We start from the raw sequence: 17,456 nt of genomic DNA, 5'->3' as shown, positions 1-17,456 counted from the left end.
AAGAGAGACATGGGAGGGCCAAGGTGACACAGCTAATTTTATGCTGAGTTGGATACCAAGAAGCTTTTTCTTTCCTTCCTCTATATTGCTCTGTATCATATCATTATCTTATTTGAACCCTACTCCCACTGTGTCAAGGAGCATCTAGCCAATGAAGAGACTGAGGGTCAGAGAGAGAGGAAAAGCTCCATGTCACGCAGCTGGAGGGGAACAGAGCCAAGGTCAAATTCAGGGGGTTGAGTCTAGGGTGCTTCACTTGCTGGCACAGCAGGCTCAGGGGCTGGCCCTGATATCAGGAGAGTGGTCACAGTCTGCTGGCTCCCACATCTCTGCCCAGCATTGGGTAGGATACAAGCCCCATAATGCAGATGGAAACATCAGCAGGGTTTCTGCAGCTCTGAGAATTCCCTGAAGATAGGACAAGAAACTGGACTGAATTCTTCGGGTAAGTTTGTTTTTGTTACTATTGCTTTATGAAGAAATAAGGACTGGGACCATCGAGTCGAGTACATGCATATCCAGGGGCAGTAGTTAAAATATTTAACAACTGCTAGAAAGACTGTCAGTTCTAGCTGGGCCAGGCATTGACCTTTTAGTTGTAGGGTGGTGGGAAGTTCTGCGGGACACTGGAGAAGGGCTGAGACAATAGGAAGGATGCTCAGGGAGCTTTAGGACAGGACTATTTACCATCCGGTATATAAATTTTTCAATATTTCTATCAGCCTTGTCCATACCCTATGACCAGCAATCCTACCGTTGGGTATGTATAAGCCTCTCAAATTCTTCCCATGTCCATAAGGGGCCATGTGCAATGATGTCCAGTTCAGTGCTGTGGTGGTGGTTCATAATGTAGGGCTTTCAGGGTGCCCATCATTGAGGAGGGGATGGTGTGTGCGTGCACACACACACACACACACACACACACAAGGAGCAGACCAGATGCACACAGAGCAATAAACAGGGATGGAGGTCAAAACTGCCACAGAGTGGAGTGAAACACTTGAGAAGATTAAGATAAAGGACACATTTCCATTTGCATAAATTAGAAATGCATGCACTCAAAACAACCTTCTACAAGGACTATGGAAACAGAAGGTTATCAATAAGCACATTAGAATGACTGCCTATGGAGGGTGGGCTGGCAATGCAAGTGTGGAATGGGGAATAAAGGAATAAATGAACAACAAAAATGGGAGAGAGGTTTTGTGTGTGCTGCTGCTGACAATATGCCATACCCGAAGATGGTGGGTGAGTGATTTAATCCTCTGCAACCAAGAAGAAAAGAAGAAAAAGGCAAGAAGCATGAAGTCAGTGCAGCTACCCAACACTCACGGGTATTTGCAGCTGCATTTAAAGAGGAAGAGGAAGAGGAAGAGGAAGAGGAAGAGGAAGAGGAAGAGTGGAGTGCATTTGAGAGAGTGATCTCCTAGCAGACAGCAGGGCACTGACTTTCCATCTTGCTTCTCCAGAAAGATCTTTTGGTTTCTTCTCACTGCTGTATCTTGATATGGTAGAATCTCCTCTTTATCATCGCAGTAAGAAGTTCTGATTTTTTTCCAAGGAAATTTTAATAGAAAATTCCTTCTGTCCCAGAGACTGAATAGACCACTTCCACCATCATCCATGAAAGAACTCAGTCATGTGCTCTCCCCTGTGGCATGGGAGGCTTGGACATGTACACTTTATCCTGGGCCTCAATGTATCTAGTAGGATGACCACAGTCCTGGATTGTCCGGACCAAGGAGGTTCCAGGGACACTGGACTTTCAGTTTTTTAAAAGTGAGACAATCCTAGGAAAACCAGGAAGAGTTAGTCACCTTATGATCCAGGTAACCATTGGAGATATTTTTATTGAAGAAACAGAAGAGAAAAGATCATGGGGTTGTGCCTAGCAGTCTCTGCCATGGAGAAACTTTCCACTCTTCTAGTTGGAAATAAAGGCTAGACCCTAATAGGTTCCATCACAAGTGTGGTGGATTATTAAAATAGGTGCAGAACTCCCCAAGAGGAGGAAAAACAATGAGGTTGACCCATCTGGTCTTTGTTGCCTCTGAGTTTGTTTTCCTCTACTCTCCCTGAAGTCTGAAGACCTGAAGTTCATCCATCTATCCATCCACCTATCCACCCAACTATCTATCTGTCCATCCATCCATCCATCCATCCATCCATCACCTATTTCTTTTATTCTTAGCCACTGAGCATCTGTAATGCACCAGGCTCTGAAGATACTGAGATAAGTAACATCACATGGTGCCTGCCCTCAAGGAGCCCACAGTTTAATAAAGAAGACTCAGTCTACACAAGTGACCACATATTGTAAGAGCGTAACTGTAACTAGAGGTTTGTATGAAGTATGATGGAGCCCAGTAGAAGGAATAACCAAATATGATTTCTGGGTCAAGGAAAGCTTCAAAGAATGGGTGATAATGATAGTGCAGGTTAAGTTGGCATTTGCCAGGTGGGGAAGGGGGCATTACAGAAACAGGGGGTAGGCAGGGCCAAGGCTCAGAGAGCACACAATGAGCACAATGGAAAGATGGATCTAATGTGTCAGGCTGGAAGGTAAGAGTGGGCAGTGTGTGTGTCGAGGTGGGGGAGGATGTGTGGAATGAGTGAGGCGGGGAGAAAAGTGTGAAGTGCCGGAAATATGAGTGAAGAGGTAAGTGTCAGCCAGATTGTGAGCACTCTGGAAGTCCATCGCTTGGAGTATTTTCATGGCCTGACCTCTCAGACACAGCCCTTACTATGCTGAAGTATATTATTATGAGTACTGACAAGTGGAGCGTAATATGTGCTTGCCCAAAGTCTTTTGACTATGACACAGGTGTTCTATGGAATTCATCTTGGGAAATGCTCAAGAGTCCTCAGAGGACACCTCCAATGACCTGAGGAGAGGATTCCTTTGTGCCTGGAGACTTCAGCCATACTCTGTTACACAGGGTTGGTTTTTTTTTTTTTTTTAATTTAATAATTTATAAATGATGTCCTTTTATCTGTGGAACTGTAAGGCTTTTAGAACTGGCAAACACCTTGGGGATCATCTTGTCCAGACCCAAACAGAATGCCAGAGAGGAGATATCACTGAGCTGATCAGAGGCAGAGACGGATTAGAATTCAAGTCTTTGGACTTGAAGACCACAAATATTTAAGGTACTTTCTTTATTTTGTGTGTGTGTGTGTGTGTTTTAAGATTTTATTTATTTATGTATTTGAGAGAGGGGGAGAGAGAGAGAGAGCGCGCCTCTGTGGGTTCCATGGGGGAGGGGCAAAGGGAGAGGGAGAGAGAGAATCTCAAGCCGACTCTGCACTGAGCACAGAGCCCAACCAGGGGCTCAATCTCATGACCCCGAGATCATGCCCTGAGCTGAAATCGAGAGTTCTACGTTTATCCTAATGAGCCACCCAGGTACCTCTAAGGTACTTTCAATATAAAAATAATATAACAGGACATTTAAAGTAAACATACAAATAATTTTGTGAAAGAAGAGAGATCGTCGTAGCAATAATCTGGATTAAAAGCATTCTAGCTAATTAACTAGATTTAGTCTTGGCCTGCCTGGCATCCAAACAGAGATTGATTATGGTTCATATGTTTTCTCTTTACCTGATGGAAGAAATAAAATATGTCAGTTCCCTTTGGGAGCACATGGAGCTAAGCAGCCCTATGAAGGAGCCTTCTGTCATTCACTTCACAAACATGCAGACCCTATTAAAGGTCCTAGAAAATCATCCTTCAGGAAGCTCATTGCCTTTTTGAAGATAAACAGTGAAAATCCCATATGGTAGGTGCTACCTGAGCGACAAGCAAAAGGCATGTGGAGAGCATGAAGGGAGGTACAGAACCCTGGATAGGAGAGGCGGCTTTCCAGAGGGTAGAGATTAGGAACTGAATGGTGTCCTAAGGGAAAGGGAGTTGGCTGAGCAAAGAAAGGCTTCTGGTTGGGAAGGATGTTCCAAGAAGAGGGAGACACTGTGAGTGCAGGGAGACACGAAAAAGGCTGGCACTTCAGGGAATTAAAATGTTTAAAGGGCTCAGATCGGCTGGCGTGACATTCAGGCTGCTGTTCAAAGAGAAGCCGATATGAGGAACCAATGGAACAAATGTTAGCCACTATGACTAATACTTCCTCCCTCACCACCTTCCTGTCAGAGAACACCTTCATTTTCACACGCAGACCTTTTTCCATTTAAAAAGCAAATTAGTACCTCCCTACCTCTGGCAATGAGACCCTGGTGGGCTTCCGTCATTTAGATTTTAGAGAGAAGGAAGGGTCAGGGACAGGTTTGGGAGGGGAGAGGAGCCGGAGAACGTGGACCTGCGGGTAAGTGGGTAAGAGAGGAAGACCTTACCAAAGGAGTGCCCGGAGCAAGGAGAATATGGAAGCCTGGAAGACAGATTGCCCTGGGCCCACATTGGCTTGGGATGTCTCCACTGATGCTGGGAGTCCTCCTGGAAGCCATGGAGGAGTGAGGACTACTGTCAGCTGATGATTAGCCCCTTATAGGTTAATGCGTGGCTTGTGCAGATGCTTTCCTACGCACATGGTTAGTGAAAAGGGGATGGGCCATATCATGTGGCATAAAGACATTTTGCTGGGGTGGGAAGAGGCAGTTAAATGGATCAGAGCAGCCACTGTGGCAATGAAGACTGAGGTCAGAGGAAGAGGCCGTAGACACAGGAGGTGAGAACATGACCGTGTATGTGTGTGTGTGTGTGTGTGTGTGTGTGTATGAATGCATTTACCACTTTGCCTGGCTCAACCTTGGTAAACTGTCAGGGGTTAACTTTTGGGGAACAGACATTCATTTTATGACCCATACAGTGCTTTCCTGCGTATTATTCCATTTGCTTCACATGATCACCCTGTAAGGGAGGAACTTTTCTTACAGAAGAAGAAACACCATGTTGAACCACTAAGTGACTTGCTCACAAGGCTCCCCCTGGGTACAGCATGATGGGAAAGAACTCCAGTCTGTCTCTTAAGCCTGTGTCCCTTCTATACCCTGCCCCTGTATGCGCACAGCGGAGGCCTGTCCTTTCTGTCCCCCGCTTTCACAGATGCCACTGGTGGGGGTCCTTTCTGACCTCCACTGTGGGTGCCCCCTTCCAGTTCGTAGGTGTCATCCAGACCTGAGAAGGCCCTGGCTCCCTGGCTCTTCTGCACTGCAGATGCCCTCTGCAGTGCGTGGAGATTCCGAACAACTCTCATTCTCAAGTAAACAATGCTGGACTTTTCGGATAACTTACTGATTTAAAATGACAAATAGCTAACTGCTGGGAGAGACTCAGAAGCATTCTTCTCAGGTGTTGATAAAATATAAACATATTTTTAGAATAATCTTAGATCTTACACTAAAGATGATCGTATATGCAAATTACCTTCTTTAGAGGCTTGCAAACGGCAGTGTAGACAAATGCTTTGGATCCTCTTCCATAAGAGAGGGGACAAGCTTGGGGGAGCCAAAGAACAATGGGATTAGGGACAGAGGGTCCCCAAACACCTGTTCCCCAGCCGTCTGCCTCCCCACCTTGCCTTCCATGAGCCAAATGAAAATGCTGGTGTGTGAGGGAAGACTGTGTTGGGTTTTTGCTTCTCCTCTGCCATTCCTGCTTGCTACTATTCTCTCCTCCAGCCAAACCTCTCTGTAAGGTGCAGGTTTCACCTCCTTTTAGAAGCCTACCAGATATTGTAAACATTGCTCCCCTTTCTCTGATTCCTACTGAGAGTTTTGATCAAACAAAAACAGTGAGAAAATCCAGACACCACCGGGTACTAGGATGAGGTCACAAAAAGTGTCTTTCACCTTTTCCGTGCATCTCTTTGCCCCTGTCCCCTCCCACGTGCCGGCTCAGGACCTGGAACTTAACTCTGTGTGGTCTTGCTAGGTGCTTGTCTGAGGCCAGTGGTCAGCAGGTGCCGGGTTGGGGGCTGTAGTCCCATTGCGTGATGTGGGGGCGGGAACACCGGGCGCCTACAGCTTGGAGCAGCTGGCTCTGAGGAATTATTGCAAGTCTGCACAACTTAAAAATCTGCAGTTTGGGGGCGGGAGGGGGAGCGCGGGGGTGGGTCCCCGAGCGTCCCATTTCTCCTCCGGGCGGTTCACTGAGTTCTTGCTCACTGCAGAGGGGCCGACCATGCCTTCCGGACCACACGCCGCCCTCGCTGAGGCCTCGGTTTCTCAACCTCGGGCTGAAGGCATCTCCCTCTGACCTCCGCTTCCATCCTTCGGGAAGGAGACCCGACTCGTCCCCCTTCCTATCAGTGCATGCGACTTGATAGGTAAGTCGAGGAATGGAGCCTGTGAAACAATCTTGCTCTGCAAATGCAGCATTCGGGCAGCGGGGCTGGTGGTAAACAAGCAAGACCGGGGCTGTTTTCTCCTTCGCACTTTGTTTTAAAACAAGTTGGGGCCTCGATACTTCCTAAGAGAATCCCGGCAAATTTGCGGAGTGTCGCCTGGGCCGCGACTTTCGAGAGGCGCTTGCCGGGGCCGCGGGGTCGCGGCGGAGGTGAACTGTGTCCCGCGGAGTCGCGGGCTCCAGCCCGGACTCCAGCCCGGAGGGCGCGCAGGTGGGAGGCACCGGGCGCGCTCCTGCTCCCCCCGGGTCAGGGCACGCGGCTCCGGGGGTGACTCTGCACTCGGGTCTGGGCGGGGGTGCGCGCCCCGTCCGGCAGGCAGTCTGTCCTTCCGTGCGTTGGCCGGTCGCACCGCCGGAGCCCCGCAACCTGCAACCGCACTCGTTGGAGCGCCTGGCGCTCGGCCTGAGGAGCGCAGGCGGAGGGCCCGAAGCTAGGCGGCTGGCGAAGCGGGACCAATGGGGCGGAGGCCCAGCGGCCGGCCCCGCCCCGTCCCGCGCCGCCCCGCCCTATTCGCGGCTCCCAGGCGCTGCGCTCCGGCCGGGCGGGACCGACGGACCGACCCAGGCGGGCCACCCGGCTCTCCTCGCCGCCGCCGCGGCGGGCGCGGGGCCGCGCGGAGAGGCCTGATCCCTGCAGCGCAGGCGGGAGGCGTAGCCAAGCGGAGCGAGCCTGAGGCGCCGGGACTCCGGCAGGTACCTGCCCGTGTCCCCTCCTCCGCGCGCACTCCGGCGACTTCTCCGTCCGACCCTACAACTTTCGCCACCTTTTGCTGCCCCTGCGGCCCCGTGGCTCGGGTCACGAGTGCACGGCCGCGCAGGTCTAGGCCCGCAGGGGACTTTGAATTCTGCTGGGCGCCTGTCTCGCGGCGCCCCTCAGCCTCCGGTTCCCTGAGCCCGCCGTCGCTGGAGTCCTAAAGATCCGCCTGTTGCGCGAGCCGCGGGCGGCGACACGGTGGCTGGGCCCCTCGGAAGGCCGCAGGGAGGGTATCTAGGATCCGCTGTTGGGCGTGGGGCGGGTAGCTGCGGGGTGGAGGACGGACTGGAGGCGGGAGAATCGGGGAGCCGGGGAGAGGCGGCACTTCGCGTAGGGCATCCCTGGGGCGTTTCCTTAGCCGGGAAGCCTTTCCTTCTCTTCCTCGAGAGGAGGCGCTTTCCTGGCGAATGTAAGTGCTTCCCGGGCCGCCTGCTCCGCCTTCTTCCCTGTCATTCCTCCCCTCCCCTTTGCCCTACAGCGGTGCCGGGCGCCCCGCGACCGTCGCAGGGCAGAGCGCACCCAGGGCCCGGGTGCTGGTGCAGCGCGGCGCCCACGGACTGCCGGCGCGCTCTGGGTGCGAGCGGCTTGGGGCTTGCAGGGCCGCCGGGGAGTCGCCCGCCGACTCCCCACGTTTGCATCTGTGGTGTGGGGTCGGGAACTTCCCTTTCCCGCGCCCCTCTGGGTGGCTGCCGGACCTCCTGAGGTGAATGGGCTGGCGAGCGAACCAGACCTTCCGGCAGGGGCCGCGGCAAGCCGGGCTGGGCGCCTTTCGCATTGCAGGGCTCCGTCTCCCCCCCACCCCTCCTTCCCCGCTCTGTCTCTCCCGTCTCTTTGGGGAAAGGAGCACCTTTGCCGTCCTTGGTGTGTCGCTCACATCTCGGCTAGGGAGACTGAGCCGGTAGTCGAACTCGGGCAGCCCGCGGCAGGGGTGGAGGGCAGCAAAGAATCCCCTCCACTCACCGGAATAAGCCGGGGGCTCTGGTTTGATGCTCGAGAGTGAGCGGGTGGAGCGGGTTGTGCCTGCTCTTGATGAGAGCGGACTTGCGGTTCGTCCCGCTCTTGAATTTTTTTTTTTACTTCATCTTATTCTCTGAAGAGTGGGGCAGGTGAAGAAAACAGGATCAGAAACCTTCCCCTCCCTTTTCCATGTATTTGTTTAAGTGATTTGCATAACCATTTGCTTAGAACTGTATACATTGCCCCCCTTTTTAGACTACTTGCAAATACCTGCCCAGGTAAACAGGAAGCAAGCATTTTCCTGAGCACCTGCCCCCACACAGTTAAGGCTGAAAGAGGGTGGAGTTGATTTTGTGGTTGAACTTGGTGTAATATTTCGGTTTTACTCCTCACCTGAGTTGTAAACTCCGGGGGGACATTGATTCAATCAGTTTGCGTTTACGACCGGCTCCCCCGGGGCTGGGCCCCGGGCTCTGCTCTGGGGATACACAGTCCGAAATGAAGTTCCTGCTCCCGGTCTAATCCGGTCCTTCTTTTTCCTTTTTTCTCCAGATTCCTTCCTTGTGTTCTAATATTAAATTTGTCTTTTCACAACTAGGGATTGTCAGTATTGGGGTAGGGAGGAGAAGGTGATGCCGAAGTGCTTAAGAACTCTGAGTCCAAATCACGTCGTGAATATTCTAAGGAGATTTGTGGGATCTGTTTAATTCAGTCTTGTGTCTGAGCCATTTTTACTTGGAAAATCAGCCCGAACAAGCCCATTCATCAATGCAGCAAAGCCAAGCTTTTGCTGGTCAAGTGTATAAAAGCAAATAGGGGGGTGTGAGCAGTCTTTGCTTCGTTTAGAAATATTAGAATATTAAAAATCCAATGCTCGGGTGCTTGGGTTTGCCAGCAAAGCACCAGCTAAGTATTTTTCCTTCTTCCTTATTATTATTGTTATTATTATTTTTAAGAAAGATGGGGAAGAGTGGGGACTCCAGACACCTCCTGTCTTAAGTGAATTTCGCCTTTCACAGTAATCGTTCGCGGACTCTGTGTCCCTCTGTTCTACCCAAGCGAGATCTCAATCTGCCCTATGTCTGGCATTTGGGGTTGGAATGTGTGCAGCTTTGAGAGAGCAGGCACCACAGGGCTTTCCTCCTCCTTTTTTTTTTTTTTTAATAGAGAACATTTACTGGCTGCATACCATGTGCCAGCTACTCTGCTCGGCACTTTTCCAGGCATTATCTCATTTAATCTTCAGAACCACCCATGAGGGAGTGAGGCTTTCCTTCTTCATCACAGTGTTTCTGGGGGAGGCAGCAGTAGATGGAACCCCTGTAGGTATATTCTGAGTCCCATGGGAGATCAAAAGGGTGGGGCAGGGCTTGGGGGTCCCATGGGCAGACAAGGGTGGCTATGCAGGGTACCTGGAGGCAGAGTGGAAGGCGTGTCTTTACTACCCCAGCTTATCAGGTTTCAGGAAGGTGGATTCTCTGGAATGCCCTTTGTGTGAAATACCCACAAGGACCTGGGTTCCAGCCCTGATTTCAATCTCTTTATGGCTCCTTGACTTAAGTCACTTTGCTTCTCTGAGTCGCAGTCTGTTCAGCTACAAGGATCTAGATGTCTCTAGATTTGTTGTTACTCTTTACTAGGCACTGTGCTAAAAGCTCTGGATGTATTGACTCATTTCATCCTGGTGACGACCTTTGGAGGTGGGGTCTGTTATACTACCTTATTTTATTTTTTAAATTTTTATTTATTTATGTATTTATTTATTCATTTTTATTGAAGTATGATAAGACATACAATATTATATGAGTTTCAAAATATACGACATAGTGATTTGACAATTCCATACATTACACAGTGCTCACCAGGATAAGTGCAGCAATCATTACCCAATTTTAGATGAGGAAAAAGAGAAAAACTGGGTGACTTATGCAAAATCACACAAGTAGGACTACATGAAGCCAGGATTCGGTCCCTGGCATCTGGCTGCAGAGCCACTGTGGGATTCTGCTCTCCTTGGTTATCCCTACAGCCCCAACACTAACCTACGCTTAGTAGGACACAGGCTGGTTTGTGGAGTAGTGAGTAGTAGCGGTGGCTTGCCATGACCACGTGGCTTTTTGGCCTCTGTCTCATCCTTAGAAGGAACCTTGAAAACTGCACTGAAAAAGTATTCTTTTTGCATTTGCCAAAAATGTCTTCTTTCCAATGTAATTGGGAAAAAGGAAAACAGACCATAAAGATCATGGGCTAGGTAAACATTATGGCTTTCTCCAGAGAAAGTGCTTATTTTCAATGAGAAATCCAGAAAAATCAGAGAACACTTTGTGCTCTGAGTCAAATCCATCAAAAGCGCCAGCAAGTAACCAGCTTACAAGAATTTATTATGTGGGTGCCATGTGCCCAGTAGGCATCCAGGGCAGGCAGACTGTAAGACGTGTGTTCTCTGAGCCCCAACATAGAGCGGACCTGGAGACTCAAGATTAACAAGCTCTAGACAGGTCAATACAAGATGCTAAGTATTTGAGTCCTGATAAAAGTCACAAACTGTCACATTTGTATAGCCTGCTACAATTTGCAGAAACTTTCACAGGGTTACCTCATTTCAGTTCTAGTAACAGAGTATGATATGCAGTGGATGGGGTGGGAGTTTGGAAACCCATATTACAGATGAAGGAAACAAGGCAAAGTGAACCACGTGGACATGGCCGGAGCATGGGGTCTTCTGACTCCAAAGCCATCATCAGTCTGCCTCATAAGGAATGTAGTACATGCGGAAGGTCCTTGGAAGTGACAGAGTTTGAATTTCATCCCGAAGTTGGCTTTTGGTCACTGCTCTTGGCTAGTCAGGAGGAGCAGGGGAGGAGGGGAAAGTATTTGTTGCTGTTGTTTTATTTTTGCATTCAGGAGTCTGACATGTGAAACATGGAAAGAAATCTCAATTACGATGAATTCGGTAACAGTGCTGAGAATGTGCAGTCAAACGTAGAACCTGATTTAGAAGAATTTCCCTCCCTGTCTTCCTTTATCATTTTTCTTTCTATCATTTCTTCGTGGGCAAGGGGGTCTTGCTCTCTTTGGAATCCTGCAGAACCTTGTACCACGGTTTGCTTGGAGTAGATACCCTTTAAAATTATCTTTAATTGCGCAAGTGTTGAATGATCAAGGCCTAACATCTGCTTCTAGCTAATAACGTTCCAGATAAGCAGTAAATGTTGACAGCAGCTGGCTTCAGTGTGCTTGTTGAGGTCCCCCGTGAATGAAAGCCTTCTGCTCATCAGCCTGAGCAGATCAACTGAGCTCAACTGAGCAGCTAGCAGATGCTTATCAGTGTTGACTTAATGATTAACTTATGTGGTCATATATATCCTCTCTACATATATAAATATGTACAAGCATTCATTCCACAAGGTTTGGAGTACTTACCCGGCGATACGTACTGTTAGGTGCTGGGTATTCTGTGGTAAAGGAAACAGGCATGGAGGGGGTGGGCGGTGGATGGGGAGGCAGACATTAAACAAAGAAATGCAAACATTTAAGTAGTGCCAGCTGCTCTAAAGAACTTCCTGGGGGAGAGGAGCAGGGGTGGGGAGGGCACTAGGTTAGATGGGGGAGCCAGGAAGACCTTTCTGAGAAAGGGACTTTTCATTCTGAGGGGCGCACAGGAGTTCATCAGGTGAAAAGTGGGAGAAAGAGAATCCCAGGATGCAGAAGGAGTGTGAGCATTTGAAGGAAAGGATGCACACTGAGCCTAGGAGGAACTTCCAGAGAGCTGGGGCGGAGAGGGGGTGGGGTGGCGGGGAGGGGGCCAGAAAGGAGGGCAAGGGCAGATCATGCTGCAGCCTTTACACCAGCTTAGGGACCTTAGAGTTTATCCCGGAAGGAGCTCGTGGGTTTGTAAGGGGGGGGGGGGTAGTATCAGGAGCCAGTTTACATTTCTGCAAGATGGCCCATGAAGACAGTGAAGAATAGACCAGAGAGGCTCAGCCGTGGCAGCTGGGAGCCTGCTTAACTGGAGGGTTAAAGAGTTGGGACCAGATCAGACTGAGTGGAAACCAACGGGAGCTGAGGAAATAGAGGAGGCACTTGTACAGTTGGCTCTGAAAGGGATCAGAGAGGGTGTGTGGATATGCCCGTCTATGTGAAAGCCACATAGAGCTGAGGCTAGGGAGCTGAGCCCAGCTCCTCAGTGAATCACCATGTCCACATCTCTGTGCTTGGAGTCATATGGCCCTAGTGCTTCTAGAAGGTAAGACATTTGAATCCTAGCTCTGGTTTTGTCTCTAATTGCTGGGGAAATTTGAGTTTATCTCTTGACCTTCTCTGTTTTTGTTTTTATTTTCCTCGCAGCCTGTTGATTGTATGATTAAAAAAAATAGGTAATCTGTCTCTGAATATTTTTCTCCACGAGGATCATTCACATGTGTTAATTTGGATCGTCTTTATAAATTGAGCTAGGGGAACTATGAGTGGGTATGTGGAACATTTGTGGTGAGATTCTAAGCATTTGCTCTTTGATGATTACCAATACACTGCTTGGGAATTGCCTTAAATGGAGAGACAGCCGTGATAAGCCTGGTGGTGAGGAGATGCCGAGCCCCGCTGAGCTATGTGGGGGGAGGGCTGGTGGAGAGCCCCAGGCATGGCTAAGCCAACTTTCTGTGTCTCGGTGGAATCCTTCCTTACCTGCTCTTCTTCATCCCATGAGACTCTTCTTCTTTATCCATGGATATCTTATAAAAAGATGCAAGAGAGTTACCTCTGGTCTGTCATCTGGGGACCCACGTTTAGCAGAATATGACGGCCTAAGGTCGATAATAAACATCACAGATAGCCTGATGGGGCCTTGAAAAAGGGACCAGGGGTGCCTGGGTAGCTCGGTCGGTTAAGCGTCTGCCTTCGGTTCAGGTCATGATCTCAGGGTCCGGGGATCAAATTCCGCATGGGGCTCCCTGCTCAGCGGAGAGCCTGCTTCTCCCTCTTCTCCCCGCTTGGGCTGTGTTCTCTCGCTATCTCTGTCGCTATCTCTTTCTCAAATAAATGAGTAAAATCTTTAAAAAAAGAAAGAAAAAGGGATCCCTTTGTAGCTGTGTGGAATGAGAGCGTAGATAAGACCACACAACTGAAAGCTACCCCAAAGGTCAGTTAAGACATCTGCTGTTTCCTGATAACTTCTCTCAGGAATGCGGACTTCTATCCTGGCGAATAACTATTGTGGTGAGATGAAAGAATCACAGCAGACTAAAATGTGGGGCTTGACTATGCCCACAGTTTTTTAAACTTTCTTTTATGTACTGGTCTGGCTCTCTTAAGCCCTGACTGACAGGCCAAGGTGAACCTAAGAGCATTTCCTGGGATTTATTTAAGGTAAAGAATTTCATTGGCCCGAGGGGTGGGAGGACTTGGCAGCTGAAGACTGTGGTTGGTAGGTTTGGATTGAGAGGAGGTGCCTGGGTTCTGGCAAAAAGTTAGGTCAGCACTCTTGTCTTTGAGGTCAGTATATCATACCTTCTGGGCAGGGTTTGTCTCGTGGGTTTTTAAGATCCTGGTTTTCTAAGTGTGGTACGGTCATAGGCTGCTGACATCAGGTGCCCCTCTATCTATCATCTTTGTCAAAGAGTAAAAGGGCATCGATGTCCCCATCTCTTCTTATCTCCTTAATCACAAATCTGCAGGGTAAGCTCCCTGGATATGCAAAAACAGGAATCTTATGGACGTTCATATGGTGCCTGAGAACTTCACCTTTTATGTGGTTTCCCCAGACTTCTTGACCTAATTTGAAAGCAGATGTCGCTGTGGTGCATCTTTGCGGTGATGCACGCCGAGTTTTCTCCCATCGCCCCCCAGATTTAAAATGTGGACACTGCGGTGCGTTTTGCATTCTCATCTGGTGTCCTTTCTATGAGGCTTTGAAGCAAAAGGACAGGATGCAGTCGTGTAATGTGGCCCCAAACTCTAATGGGTTTGCTTTTGGCTGTTTTCGACCAGTCACTCCTGTCAGCCACATCATTTAAAAGCACACAAGCAAGCCTCGTTTTACAACCCTTCATTTGTAAGTTAGTGTCCGCAGCTCAGAAATAAATCCGACAGTAGCATTCTTAGGCACTGGGGTTAGGTTTCAGAATGTGCGCAAATGCAGAGGTTAAGTCAAAGGAGTGGGAAGCTAGATGGTTCTTCGTGGAACTCCAGGATTGTGTGGTGTTGAAGGGAGGTGGAGTTCTCTCTGCTAGAAGCAGGGCCCTGCTCGACATGCCGCACACACAGACACACACCGTCCAGGGGACAGAGGTGGTGTGGGCTGCTTCGCCGATTACAAAGTAGACAAACCACAAAGAAGTACCAATTCATATGGAATGTCGGTTTGGCAAGAGGCAAAGTGCTTGGCAGTTAGATGGTACTGATGGTTGCATATTAGGAATGCATTTAATACCACTGAACCACACCCTTAAAAATGGTTAAGATGGTCAATTTTATGTCACGTGTATTTTATCACAATAAGAAAATTGGGGAAAAAAGAGAAATTGAGATTCCTTTGTTTGGGTCTCAGATTCTTTCCACGCTTAAAAATTATTGAGTTTGTATAACAAACAACAAAAAAATTCTGTTTGCACCATTTTATTGTTAACTTTTTCAGAAGCTACCAGGTTGGTCTAGTGTGTAACTATTTTGAATTTCCCTTGCTACACTAACGAGTAGGAAATGCAAGACATGGAAAATTTTGAGTGTGAAAATCAGGTAAAGAAAGCCATGCTTTCCTCCAGGGTAGAGAGTTCGCTTTTTCAAGTGTGCATTCCTGTTTACTGTGGAGTCCGACCCGAGGTGGTGCCCAAAGCTCTCTCCTGGGGCTTGGTCCTGGACTTCACTCTCCGGAGGATACCTCGCTCTTCAGAGAATCTCCTTGTCCTCCCTCCAGCACTATCCCACCTCCTTCTTCCTCACGTGGAAAGCTGGGAAACTCTGAGAGGAGGGTGCATTTAGGAAATGAGTTGGAAAAAAGCGAGGTGTGAGATTTAATGTTAATAAGTCAAATTGAAAGCTTTTTGGCTTGCGTTGTCTGGGGAATCTCATTATTTTATAATTTTTTTTTTCATGTTGATGAAGTATGGAATTAGTCACAGCAGATAGTTCTGGGGAAAGTGTTAAAAAAAAAAAAGTCCTCCCAGGGTGGCGTCTAGGAGCTGGATTTGGATGTTTGTGAAGCATAAAACCATTTTTTTCCGACCTTCCAAATAATGGATTAGATGCTGTATGAACGATCATATTTATTTTATTATATCTCTTAAAATGTTAAATGAAACTTTTTTTTTCATCCCATGAAATAGCTGCTCGGCTTCATACTAGAGCAGGAGACACTTGGTTCTCTGAGCTCCTTGTGAACATACTGAGGATTTATGATTTGGCAAAAGCACTCCGTTACTTCTAGTAGCAATACGCGCTCTTCTGCAATCCTTCGGAAATGTCATAATGTGTCGGGCGCTCCCACTGGGTACAGAGAAGCAATAGCTCAGCGAGGCGTCTCATCCCAGTGTCCTGGAGCCCCCAGGAAGGCCCGTATGTGAAGGCAACTCCCAAGTGGCCTTCTTTGCTCCATTTTGAGCAGGAAAATCCTTGTCTTTTACCCTTAAGTAGATCATTCATTTGGCCATTCTTCCACCCAAATCTCCCACTTGTCGGCCGTGTGTCAGACACTGACATCACTGTGTATCGGTGAGGTTGCTAAGGAATTGGGACCGGGGGTGCCTGGTGGCTCAGTTGGTTGAGCGTCAGGTCATGAACTCTGGGTCATGAGATGGAGCCTTGCATCGGGCTTATGCTGGGTGTGGAGCCTGCTTAAGATTCTCTCTCTCCCCCTTCCCCTGCTCCTCCTCCCTGTTCCCCCCTCCAAAAAAAAAATTGGGTGGAAGCACCAAGGAGATGTGCCTATTTTTTTTTCCTATTTAGCATCAGATGTGTGTGGGCTCCCATGTGGTGCATCAAAGGCAAGTGTCCTGAAAGAGGTGGTCTTTGAGCTGATTTCTGGAAGATAAAAGTGGAATTAACCAGAAAAGAAGGGAACAGAAGGAACAGCTTCAAGGGGGTTTGAGAAGGAGTGTGCACTGTGAGATTGGGGCTGGAGAGTAATTGGATGTCACTGAGGCAGGGGGGCTTGGGGTAGATTGGTGGGTACCGAGGCCAGAGAGGCAGGCAGAATGTTCTTGCCGCCTCCCCTGTGTGCTGAACCATTCTGAACCTCATGCAGAAGTGCTGGATCATAATACTGCCTCCCTCTCTGGGTTGATCTGCGAATTAGAGAAGTTCATTCGGTCATTCAGTATTTTTTGGCTGGGCATTAAGGAGACAAAGATTCAGAAAAAGTAGGCCCTGCCGTTGTGGGGCTCACAGTGCGGTGGTGGAGGCTTCCAGGAAATTGTTCTACTGCAGTTGAGGAAGTTAGATACTCGATGGAGGCAGGCCCTGCTGGGTGGGGGCCTGGATTTGGGGCAGGGAGAGATCTGGGGTCAAAGCTTGGTTCTGGAGAATGTGATAGAGAATATGAGTCTCGAGGGGCATTCTGAGCAGACAAATGAGTGAGGAGTCAAGGACACTTTGGGAGAATTTCAGGTAATTCCTTATAGTTCTAGAGTTTGAGTTGGTTGTAGAATGTGAGGATAACAGATGAGGAACCATAATAATGACAGCTGACATTTAATTGAGCATTTACTATGTACTAAGCCCAGAGGGCTTTATTCTTATTATCTCCTTTTTAATCTTCATGACTGCTCTCTGTGGCATGTGATATTTAGTATCCATGTTTTACAAATGGAAAAAAAAACACAAAACACCCCAAGGCTCAGAGAACTTAAGTGATTGCCCAAGGTCACACAGCCGGGGGGTGGCGAAGCTGGGATTCAGACTCAAGCACTCTGGGTCCAGAGTTTATCCTGAAGGGCAAGGCAGCTATCAGAGGACCTGAAGCCCGCACATTTTAGAAGGTAGCTTGAACTTGGCATGGAGAATGAATCTGGAGGCAGGGGATGGGGATAAGTCTAAGGCAGGGAAGACAATTAGAAGTGTATTGTAATAAACCATGGAAAAATACCAAGTGTCTGAATTAAAGCAGAAGCTGGAGGGATAAGGAAAGGAAAGGAATTTGAGAAATATTTGGGAATAGAGGATGAGAGGAAAGTGTGGACACATTTATTTTAAGGTCCCAGTGGGACATTCAAGTGGACACGTCCAGGAGGCAGTTATAGGAGTCTGAAATGGAAGGGGGAACATCAGGGCTGGACATACACATCCGGGCTCTGTGGTTCAATGAAATTCCCAGAGAGAGGAGCAGAGGGACAGGAGAAACCCAGGGGGTTGCAGTGACACGCATTTGAGGCCTGCAGATTGTATCCAGGCTAC

The 17,456-nt window shown here is 48.7% G+C and overlaps 1 protein-coding gene across 4 annotated transcripts in view; it reads left to right on the top strand.

Annotated features, from left to right (window-relative positions):
• Positions 1 to 6,123: 6,123 nt before the first annotated feature.
• KCNS3 (potassium voltage-gated channel modifier subfamily S member 3) overlaps positions 6,124 to 17,456 on the top strand; it is a 235,028-nt gene continuing 223,695 nt past the window's right edge. For 2 of the 4 annotated variants that reach the window (XR_008958182.1, XR_008958183.1), the window contains exon 1: positions 6,912 to 7,054. The gene's annotated coding sequence lies outside the window, so the exon portion shown is untranslated. Of the gene's footprint in view, positions 6,282 to 6,897; positions 7,055 to 17,456 lie in introns of those variants that run through there. The other 2 variants (XM_048222636.2, XM_026519250.4) reach the window with 2 other exon arrangements.

Source organism: Ursus arctos, unplaced genomic scaffold, assembly GCF_023065955.2.
Source record: "Ursus arctos isolate Adak ecotype North America unplaced genomic scaffold, UrsArc2.0 scaffold_8, whole genome shotgun sequence".
Lineage (NCBI taxonomy): Eukaryota > Metazoa > Chordata > Mammalia > Carnivora > Ursidae > Ursus > Ursus arctos.
The sequence above is the reverse complement of the archived record's forward strand: the minus strand, read 5'-3'. Positions and strand labels throughout refer to the sequence as shown.